The following is a 12,226-nucleotide window of genomic DNA, read 5'->3' as shown; positions in this document are numbered from 1 at the left end:
GATTTAATCTATCTCTACTTCTGGGTAATTTAATCTTTCTCTAATTCTGGGGTAATCTTTCTCTAATTCTGGGAGATTTAATCTATCTCTAATTCTGGGGGATTTAATCTGGGGGATTTAATTCTGGGGGATTTAATCTATCTCTAATTCTGGGAGATTTAATCTTTCTCTAATTCTGGGTGATTTAATCTTTCTCTCCTTCTGGGGAATTTAATCTTTCTCTAATTCTGGGGGGATTGAATCTTTCTCTAATTCTGGGGGATTTAATATTTCTCTAATTCTGGGGTATTTAATCTTTCTTTAATTCTGGGGGATTTAATATATCTCTAATTCTGGGAGATTTAATCTATCTCTAATTCTGGGAGATTGAATATTTCTCTAATTATGTGGGATTGAATCTTTCTCTAATTATGTGGGATTTAATCTATCTCTAATTATGTGGGATTTCATCTATCTCTAATTCTGGGGGATTTAATCTATCTCTAATTCTGGGAGATTTAATCTATCTCTAATTCTGGGGTAATTAATCTATCTCTAATTCTGGGGTAATTCATCTTTCTCTAATTATGTGGGATTTAATCTTTCTCTAATTCTGGGGGATTTAATCTATCTCTAATTCTGGGAGATTTAATCTTTCTCTAATTCTGTGGGATTTAATCTTTCTCTAATTCTGGGAGATTTAATCTATCTCTAATTCTGGGGTAATTCATCTTTCTCTAATTATGTGGGATTTAATCTATCTCTAATTCTGGGGTAATTAATCTATCTCTAATTCTGGGGTAATTCATCTTTCTCTAATTATGTGGGATTTAATCTATCTCTAATTCTGGGGTAATTAATCTATCTCTAATTCTGGGGTAATTCATCTTTCTCTAATTATGTGGGATTTAATCTTTCTCTAATTCTGGGGGATTTAATCTATCTCTAATTCTGGGGGATTTCATCTATCTCTAATTCTGGGGTAATTAATCTATCTCTAATTCTGGGGTAATTCATCTTTCTCTAATTCTGGGGTAATTAATCTTTCTCTAATTGCGGGGTAATGAATCTATTTCTAATTCTGGGGGATTTCATCTATCTCTAATTCTGGGGGATTTAATCTATCTCTAATTCTGGGGGATTTAATCTTTCTCTAATTCTGGGGGATTTAATCTATCTCTAATTCTGGGGTAATTAATCTTTCTCTAATTCTGGGGTAATTAATCTTTCTCTAATTGCGGGGTAATGAATCTATTTCTAATTCTGGGGGATTTCATCTATCTCTAATTCTGGGAGATTTCATCTATCTCTAATTCTGGCGGATTTAATCTATCTCTAATTCTGGGGTAATTAATCTTTCTCTAATTATGTGGGATTTAATCTTTCTCTAATTCTGGGGGATTTAATCTATCTCTAATTCTGGGGGATTTAATCTATCTGTAATTCTGGGGGATTTAATCTATCTCTAGTTGCGGGGGAATGAATCTATCTCTAATTGTGGGGGATTTAATCTATCTCTAATTGTGGGGGAATTCATCTTTCTCTAATTCTAGGGGATTTAATCTGTCTCTAATTCTGAGGGAATTAATCTATCTCTAATTCTGGGGGATTTCATCTGTCTCTAATTCTGAGGGAATTCATCTATCTCTAATTCTGGGGGATTTAATCTATCTGTAATTCTGGGGGATTTAATCTATCTCTAATTGTGGGGGAATTAATCTATCTCTAATTATGGGGGATTTAATCTATCTCTAATTGTGGGGGAATTAATCTATCTCTAATTATGGGGGATTTAATCTATCTCCAATTCTGGGGTACAGTAATTAATCTTTCTCCAATTATGTGGGATTTAATCTATCTCTAATTCTGGGGTAATTAATCTATCTCTAATTCTGGGGTAATTAATCTATCTCTAATTCTGGGGTAATTAATCTATCTCTAATTCTGGGGTAATGAATCTCTCTCTATTTCTGAGCGAATTGATCAATCTGTATTTCTGAGAAAATTAATCGATCTTTAATTCCGAAGGAATTAATCAATCCGTATTTCTGAATGAATTATCTTTTTTTTGTTGGTTTATTGAGACAATGATCACATAAGCCGGAGTTATGCTTCTACGAAGATGCACGTAAGCGTCTCTGCATAGCTATGCAGAGAAGGGGTTTATGGGTAACCGTAGCCCGCATAGGCTCGCCGAGGGGTCGATGCGCACCCCTCCAAAATCTCAACAATGCGTCGCACGTAGCTGTGGTCATGTGCGTCAAACAAACGCTGATTGGTTGAGCAGGGAAGTATATCTGGTAGCATTGAGGGTTGGGCCCAGACCCAAATCCGGAACTAAAACAAAGAACCAAAACATTCAAACAGAATGTTTACACTTTTACTGGAGGTGGAAACGGGTTTCCATTTCTGGGTGCTTCTCCATTTTCTGTACATTCTTTAGTTTTAGTAAATGTGACACTGCCCCGTACTGCACGCGTTAACGTTACATGCAAGTAAGTTGGCAAACACCCATGCGGACGTCTGCGGGCGACACCCGTGCATGTTTGCAGAAGCATAAATCAGCCTTTACACCTAACATACCTTGCCAGAGTGTGTGGGTAATGCATGTAGATCGTTGCTTTTCATTTGGTCTTTATCAACAAGTCCTACAAAGGAATTAAACATGAACGATCAATTAATATTGGAACATTCAATCAGCCTTTTTCCTTTTTTGAGCTCGAGCAAACGTTACAACGAGCTCAAAGTTTTGTTTGAAGACCAGCAGCTCCCTGAATGGTGCAACAAGACAGGTGTGTACAACAGTCACTGGCACAAAGGATGATTCTTATTGTCAGAAGGTCAAGAAAGAGGGACTCCTTAATGTAATAATAATGAATGCAAATTAAAATGTAGCTAGCAAATTGTGAAAGAAACGGATTTAAGTTTGTTTTTACAAAGGACGTTGCCATGAGATAATCACAAACAAGGGAATTTGAATGGAGAAATCACTTGATAACATATTGCTTGTGCTATGTTGCTATGAAAAAAGGAGGTGTTAGTGCATGAGTGGTGTGTGACGACATGGTGTGTATATTACATCACTTTGCAGGAATATGAAAAAAACAAACTCAAAAAAGGATGTTTTAGTGCATGAGTGGTGTGCGACGACATGGTGTATATATTACATCACCTTGAGAGAATACTAAAAAAAAAACTCAAAAACGAAGTGTTAGTGCATGAATGGTGTGCGACAACATGGTGTATATATTACATCACCTTGCGGGAATACCAAAAAAAATAATCTCAAAAAAGAAAGTGTTAGTGCATGAGTGGTGTGGTGTGCAGTGACACTGTGTGTGCATTACATCACCTTGCGGAAATACTTTTAAAAAACAAGAGAAAAATGACCACAGTGTGATCACCAGCTGCGACGTGTAGAATCATGAGGATATCCGTTGCAATATGCGCTACCAAATTCGACCAGTCATTAAATTATACGCATGCACCAGCGTCTTTTTGTCTTTCAGTTCTGGTCTTGTCCTTTGTTTTGCGACGCATCATGCTTCATCAACTGATTACATATAATGTATGGACGTGAATGTTATTTCTGTTAATGTTAATCTTAATTCATTAATGTTATTTATTAATGTTAATTCTGGGTGGCAGAGGGATAATTTGAAACGGGCTTGGTCGGTAGGGGAAGTCCGAGTGTATGCGCATGCGCTTTTCAAAAAGGCACCCCAACAACAAGAACAACAACGCGGTCCTCTCATAGAGATGCTCGTCGCAGCTAAAAACTCAAAAAAGGAAGTGTTAGGACAGGAGTGGTGTGCGACGACATGTTGTGTATATTACATCGCCTTGTGGGAATACTTCCGCTCTAGCAGGGAACATGGCCTTAAAATGCATGTTGTTGTTGTTGTGTTGTGGGAATACTTGAAAAAAAAAAATTCTAGAGTGTACATAATCATTAGCTCATAGAAGAGAAGCATCACGACAAACGTCTTTTATAAGTTCCGAAATATATTACAACAAATTATCATGTAGAGCTGTAGGAATTGAACGTGAAAGATTAAAAAGGGTCTCCTTACTCCTGTTCGGTATCATCTCCATCGCTCCATATGGAGGAGCCAGGATTCCTGCCAAGTATTGTCGATATTTCTGCAAACATGATGCAAGAACACAAATGAATGTGGTTTCTTAAGCAGACAAAGTGCTATACGATTCCAATGTAATGATTTGTTTTGAAGTATTCTTTCTTCTACATTATGTAGTCCATATAAATAGGGCTACGGAGTGTGGGATCTGCCTTAAGTGGACCCATAAATGGGAAGGAGTCAGATATTGATGAGCTGGCAGGGCATGACCAAGGTGGGATCAAAGGACAGGAAGTTTGTTTTACAAGTGGAAATACCAACTGGTTTTCTACAAAGCCCTGTGAAAGTTTGGTGTCTCCATCTGCAATTATTGCCATAGACCTGTTGGGTGGCCTGCTTGCCAGTCCTGCCTTTTCCCATTGGGTAGTTTGGACCAAAAAGTGGATGCACGTCTAACCCAGGTTTCCACCAAAAGGTAGATGTACGTTTAACCCAGGTTTATACCAAAAGGTGGATGCACGTTTAACCCAGGATTATACCAAAAGGTGGATGCACGTTTCACCCAGGATTATACCAACAGGTGGATGCACATTTAAACCAGTATTATACCAAAAGGTGGATGCACGTTTAATCCAGGATTATACCAAAAGGTGGATGCACATTTAAACCAGGATTATACCAAAAGGTGGATGCACGTTTAACCCAGGTTTCCACCAAAAGGTAGATGCACGTCTAACCCAGGTTTCCACCAAAAGGTAGATGCACGTCTAACCCAGGTTTCCACCATAAGGTGGATGCACGTTTAAACCCAGGTTTATACCAAAAGGTGGATGCACATTTAACCCAGGTTTCCACCATAAGGTGGATGCACGTTTAAACCCAGGTTTATACCAAAAGGTGGATGCAAATTTAACCCAGGATTATACCAAAAGGTGGATGCACATTTAACCCAGATTTGGACAAAAATGTGGATGCACGTCTAACCCAGGTTTCCACCAAAAGGTGGATGCACGTTTAACCCAGGCTTATACCAAAAGATGGATGCACATTTAACCCAGGTTTCCACCAAAAGGTGGAAGCACATTTACCGCAGGATTATACCAAAAGGTGGATGCACATTTAACCCAGGATTACACCAAAAGGTGGATGCACATTTAACCCAGGATTATACCAAAAGGTGGATGCACATTTAACCCAGGATTATACCAAAAGGTGGATGCACATTTAACCCAGGATTATACCAAAAGGTGGATGCACGTTTAACCCAGGATTATACCAAAAGGTGGATGCACGTTTAACCCAGGATTATACCAAAAGGTGGATGAACATTTAACCCAGGATTATACCAAAAGGTGGATGCACATTTAACCCAGGATTATACCAAAAGGTGGATGCACATTTAACCCAGGTTTCCACCAAAAGGAGGATGCGCATTTAACCCAGGATTATACCATAAGGTGGATGCACATTTAACCCAGGATTATACCAAAAGGTGGATGCACATTTAACCCAGGATTATACCAAAACGTGGATGCACATTTAACCCAGGTTTCCACAAAAAGGAGGATGCGCATTTAACCCAGGATTATACCAAAAGGTGGATGCACGTTTAACCCAGGATTATACCAAAAGGTGGATGCACATTTACCCCAGGATTATACCAAAAGGTGGATGCACATTTAACCCAGGATTATACCAAAAGGTGGATGCACATTTAACCCAGGATTATACCAAAAGGTGGATGCACATTTAACCCAGGATTATACCAAAAGGTGGATGCACATTTAACCCAGGATTATACCAAAAGGTGGATGCACATTTAACCCAGGATTATACCAAAAGGTGGATGCACGTTTAACCCAGGATTATACCAAAAGGTGGATGCACATTTAACCCAGGATTATACCAAAAGGTGGATGCACATTTAACCCAGGATTATACCAAAATGTGGATGCACATTTACCCCCAGGATTATACCAAAAGGTGGATGCACATTTACCCCAGGATTATACCAATAGGTGGATGCACATTTAACCCAGGATTATACCAAAATGTGGATGCACATTTAACCCAGGTTTGGACCAAAATGTGGATGCACATTTACCCCAGGATTATACCAAAAGGTGGATGCACATTTAACCCAGGATTATACCAAAAGGTGGATGCACATTTAACCCAGGATTATACCAAAAGGTGGATGCACATTTAACCCAGGATTATACCAAAAGGTGGATGCACATTTAACCCAGGATTTTACCAAAAGGTAGATGCACATTTAACCCAGGATTATACCAAAAGGTGGATGAACATTTATCCCAGGATTATACCAAAAGATGGATGCACATTTAACCCAGGATGATACAATAAGGTGGATGCACATTTAACCAAGGTTTCCACCAAAAGGAGGATGCGCATTTAACCCAGGATTATACCAAAAGGAGGATGCACATTTAACCCAGGATTATACCATAAGGTGGATGCACATTTAACCCAGGTTTCCACCAAAAGGAGGATGCGCATTTAACCCAGGATTATACCAAAAGGAGGATGCGCATTTAAACCAGGATTATACCAAAAGGTGGATGCACATTTACCCCAGGATTATACCAAAATGTGGATGCACATTTAACCCAGGTTTGGACCAAAATGTGGATGCACATTTAACCCAGGATTATACCAAAAGGTGGATGCACATTTACCCCAGGATTATACCAAAATGTGGATGCACATTTAACCCAGGTTTGGACCAAAATGTGGATGCGCATTTAAACCAGGATTATACCAAAAGGTGGATGCACATTTAACCCAGGATTATACCAAAATGTGGATGCACATTTAACCCAGGTTTGGACCAAAATGTGGATGCACATTTAACCCAGGATTATACCAAAAGATGGATGCACATTTACCCCAGGATTATACCAAAAGGTGGATGCACATTTAACCCAGGATTATACCAAAAGGTGGATGCACATTTAACCCAGGATTATACCAAAAGGAGGATGCGCATTTAAACCAGGATTATACCAAAAGGTGGATGCACATTTACCCCAGGATTATACCAAAAGGTGGATGCACATTTACCCCAGGATTATACCAATAGGTGGATGCACATTTATCCCAGGATTATACCAAAATGTGGATACACATTTAACCCAGGATTATACCAAAAGATGGATGCACATTTACCCCAGGATTATACCAAAAGGTGGTGCACATTTAACCCAGGATTATACCAAAATGTGGATACACATTTAACCCAGGATTATACCAAAAGATGGATGCACATTTAACCCAGGATTATACCAAAAGATGGATGCACATTTACCCCAGGATTATACCAAAAGGTGGATGCACATTTAACCCAGGATTATACCAAAAGGTGGATGCACGTTTAACCCAGGATTATACCAAAAGGTGGATGCACATTTACCCCAGGATTATACCAAAAGGTGGATGCACATTTAACCCAGGATTATACCAAAAGACCACTCCATATTCTACCAATCCAACTGCTCTCTCCCTCCCACTCCATATTCTACCAATCCCACTGCTCTCTCCCTTCCACTCCATACTTCACTCGACCAATCCCACTGCTCTCTCCCTCCCACTCCATATTCTACCAATCCCACTGCTCTCTCCCTCCCACTCCATATTCTACCAATCCCACTGCTCTCTCCCTCCCACTCCATATTCTACCAATCCCACTGCTCTCTCCCTCCCACTCCATATTCTACCAATCCCACTGCTCTCTCCCTCCCACTCCATATTCTACCAATCCCACTGCTCTCTCCCTCCCACTCCATATTCTACCAATCCCACTGCTCTCTCCCTCCCACTCCATACTTCACTCGACCAATCCCACTGCTCTCTCCCTCCCACTCCATATTCTACCAATCCAACTGCTCTCTCCCTCCCACTCCATATTCTACCAATCCCACTGCTCTCTCCCTTCCACTCCATATTTCACTCGACCAATCCCACTGCTCTCTCCCTCCCACTCCATATTCGACCAATCCCACTGCTCTCTCCCTTCCACTCCATACTTCACTCGACCAATCCCACTGCTCTCTCCCTCCCACTCCATATTCTACCAATCCCACTGCTCTCTCCCTTCCACTCCATACTTTACTCGACCAATCCCACTGCTCTCTCCCTCCCACTCCATATTCGATCAATCCCACTGCTCTCTCCCTTCCACTCCATACGTCACTCGACCAATCCCACTGCTCTCTCCCTCCCACTCCATATTCGACCAATCCCACTGCTCTCTCCATTCCACTCCACACTCGACCAATCCCACTGCTCTCTCCCTCCCGCTCCATATTCGACCAATCCCACTGCTCTCTCCCTCCCGCTCCATATTCGACCAATCCCACTGCTCTCTCCCTCCCACTCCATATTCTACCAATCCCACTGCTCTCTCCCTTCCACTCCATACTTCACTCGACCAATCCCACTGCTCTCTCCCTCCCACTCCATATTCTACCAATCCCACTGCTCTCTCCCTCCCACTCCATATTCTACCAATCCCACTGCTCTCTCCCTCCCACTCCATACAGAGAGACTGAGCTGTCGCCCGCAGACAGGGAGACTGAGCGGGACAGGGAGACTGAGCGGGACAGGGAGACTGAGCGGGACAGGGAGACTGAGCGGGACAGGGAGACTGAGCGGGACAGAGAGACTGAGCGGGACAGAGAGACTGAGCGGGACAGGGAGACTGAGCGGGACAGGGAGACTGAGCGGGACAGGGAGACGGAGCGGGACAGGGAGACGGAGCGGGACAGGGAGACGGAGCGGGACAGGGAGACGGGGCGGCACAGGGAGACGGAGCTTTTTCACGTGTACTTACTTGTACACGGGTACTTACTTTTTCACGTGACTAATTTTGGGAATGCTCCTCACCGTGAATGGAACATCCATCTTTGGGAATGCTCCTCACCATGAATTGAACATCCATCTTTGGGAATGCTCCTCACGGTGAATGGAACATCCATCTTTGGGAATAAACCAATAAACCAACAAAGCTCGGTCAGGGACTGTCGCCCGCACCTTTGGAGGCAGGATATAGTGCATTATTAATTTACTAGCGGGGTCACCCGTGGGAATCCCACGGGCATGGATGTGTGTGACATTTCGACATATTGAGTTATATGCTGCACATTCATTTTTACAAAATGGTTACTGGCAAGTCATCAGATCCAGAAATGGTGTGATGAACACAATTTATTTATTTCACATAATATGTGACCCCTCACTCCTCTCCACCTGACACTCTCCTGTCTCCACCTGACACTCTCCTGTCTCCACCTGACACTCTCCTCTCTCCACCTAGCACTCCTCTCCTCTCCAAACCCTCAGATCCCTCTCCTTTCCAATCCCTCACCTCTCCAATCCCTCACACTCCTCTCCTCTCCAATCCTTCACACGCCTCTCCAATCGCGCCTCACACTCCTCTCCAATCGCGCCTCACACTCCTCTCCAATCGCGCCTCACACTCCTCTCCAATCGTGCCTCACACTCCTCTCCAATCGTGCCTCACACTCCCCTCCAATCACGCCTCACATTCCTCTCCAATCGTGCCTCACACTCCTCTCCAATCGCGCCTCACACTCCTCTCCAATCGCGCCTCACTCGCCTCTCCAATCGGCTTTCCCCGTCTCGTTTCTCTCCTTTTTCTCCCGTCTCGTTCTTTTTCTTGCTCCAAATCGGCCCGTCGGAATCGGAAATCGGCCCGTCTCGCCCGTCGGCCCGTCGGAATCGGAAATCGGCCCGTCTTGCTTTTGTGCTTGTGCGTAAATAAATTGTGTTCATGACACCATTTCTGGTGTTGGGCTAGCGGCTAGGGTGCCGGCTTAGGATCCTGGGTTCGAATCTCGGTCGATCGCCGAATTAATGCCAGGGGGGTTGACTCAGCCTGTCATCCTTCCGAGGTCGGCTAATTGAGTACCAGTTCACTGGTAATTCCCTGTTTGTCGTTGAAGGCGGCAAAAAGGGTTGGCGTCAGGAAGGGCATCCGGCCGTAAAACATTGCTTCAAAAAGGGGACAAAAAAACAACAACTACCACGGTCCCCGAAAAGGCCAACCCCCGCTTTGCGGGGAAAAATGGCCTCTAAACGGTTGTTTTTACACCATTTCTGGATCTGATGACTTGCCAGTAACCATTTTGTAAAAATGAATGTGCAGCATCTAACTCAATATGTCGAAATGTCACACACATCCATGCCCGTGGGATTCCCACGGGTGACCCCGCAAGTTTGCATTGACGTTCGTCGATGGACTCGTTCGCCCGTCTCATTCGTTTTCTTGCTACATCCTGTTCAAGTCTGCGTTCTTCATCGATCGTCTCATTCATTTTGGAAATAGAAGTTTCCACGCAGCGCATGAATTGTCACGATCCTCAAGAGGAATTTGTCTCGTAATCATCAAATGATAAATGGCAAGTAAATTATATTGTGGAAAATTAAAGATTTCAAATAAACCTATTTAAAGTGTATTCGCACATAACTAATTTTAAAAAACGAAGAAATATCTCTCGGTAATTTCCTGAAACATATTTTACTTCCGGCTAATAATGTTGAATTAAATAAAAACGAAGAAATATATGTCGGCATCATTGTTGACGTTTTTGTGACGACTGTCATCAAACGAAAAAGTAATATATCTTAACGGAAAAGCAAAAGCGAATTTTTAATATATATCGACACGTTGCCGTCGGTGTCATGTTGGGCAGTGTATGATACACCATGACGCGATTTTTAAAAATATATCTCTGCATTTTCCCGCGTGTGTGGAATGTTCTCAATTATTGCTGACACCGAGTCCAAAACCATCGATAAAAATGAAATCATATGGTGAGTTAGATTGGAGATAAAGGCGTGAGAGAGACTCAATGGCCTTGAAGTTGAAGTTACAGGCGTTTGAGAATTCATTTCGTTCTATAAACGGCAACTTTCATCGGATTTCCTTCCCGTTTTTTTTCAACCGAGTCGAAAACTATGTTAGCGACTGTGAAAAATGAAATGATATATCGAATTTTTAATATGTATCGACACGTTGCCGTCGGTGTCATGTTAGGCGGTGTATGATACACCATGACGCGATTTTAAAAAATATATCTGCATTTTCCCGCGTGTGTGGAATGTTCTCAATTATTGCTGACACCGACTCTAAAACCATCGATAAAAATGAAATCATATGGTGAGTTAGATTGGAGATAAAGGCGTGAGAGAGACTCAATGGCCTTGAAGTTACAGGCATTTGAGAATTCATTTCGTTCTATAAACGGCAACTTTCATCGGATTTTCTTCTCGTTTTTTTTCAACCGAGTCTAAAACTATGTTAGCGACTGTGAAAAATGAAATGATATATCGAATTTAAAATAGATATCGACACATTGCCGTCGGTGTCATGTTGGGCGGTGTATGATACACCATGACGCGATTTTAAAAAATATATCTCTGCATTTTCCCGCGTGTGTGGAATGTTTGTGGAAAATTAAAGATTTCAAATAAACCTATTTAAAGTGTATGCGCACATAACTAATAAAAAAAACGAAGAAATATCTCTCCGTAATTTCCTGAAACATATTTTACTTCCGGCTAATATGTTGAATGAAATAAAAACGAAGAAATATATGTCGGCATCATTGTTGACGTTTTTGTGACGACTATCATCAAACGAAATAGTAATATATCATAACGGAAAAGCAAAAGCGAATTTTTAATATATATCGACACATTGCCGGCGGTGTCATGTTGGGCGGTGTATGATACACCATGACGCGATTTTAAAAAATATATCTCTGCATTTTCCCGCGTGTGTGGATTGTTCTCAATTATTGCTGACACCGAGTCTAAAAGTAAAACCATCGATAAAAATGAAATCATATGGTGAGTTAGATTGGAGATAAAGGCGTGAGAGAGACTCAATGGCCTTGAAGTTACAGGCCTTTGAGAATTCATTTCGTTCTATAAACGGCAACTTTCATCGGATTTTCTTCCCGTTTTTTTTCAACCGAGTCTAAAACTATGTTAGCGACTGTGAAAAATGAAATGATTTATCGAATTTGATTTGAAATAAAACTGGGGGAGAGCAAGACACCACGGGCCTACAAAACAGGACTCAAAGCTATGCGAGTTAATAAAATGGTGGATATTTGTTTATA

At 41.7% G+C, this 12,226-nt stretch overlaps 1 protein-coding gene across 1 annotated transcript in view; it reads right to left on the bottom strand.

The window, feature by feature from the left end:
- LOC144888525 (uncharacterized) overlaps window positions 1-12,226 on the bottom strand; it is a 416,118-nt gene that overhangs the window by 378,434 nt on the left and 25,458 nt on the right. The gene's annotated exons all lie outside the window — the stretch shown is intronic.

The sequence above is a fragment of the Myxine glutinosa genome, chromosome 12 (assembly GCF_964187855.1).
Source record: "Myxine glutinosa chromosome 12, kmMyxGlut1.1, whole genome shotgun sequence".
NCBI classification, from domain to species: domain Eukaryota; kingdom Metazoa; phylum Chordata; class Myxini; order Myxiniformes; family Myxinidae; genus Myxine; species Myxine glutinosa.
Note: the sequence above shows the minus strand (reverse complement) of the source record. Positions and strands in the feature narration are given on the sequence as shown.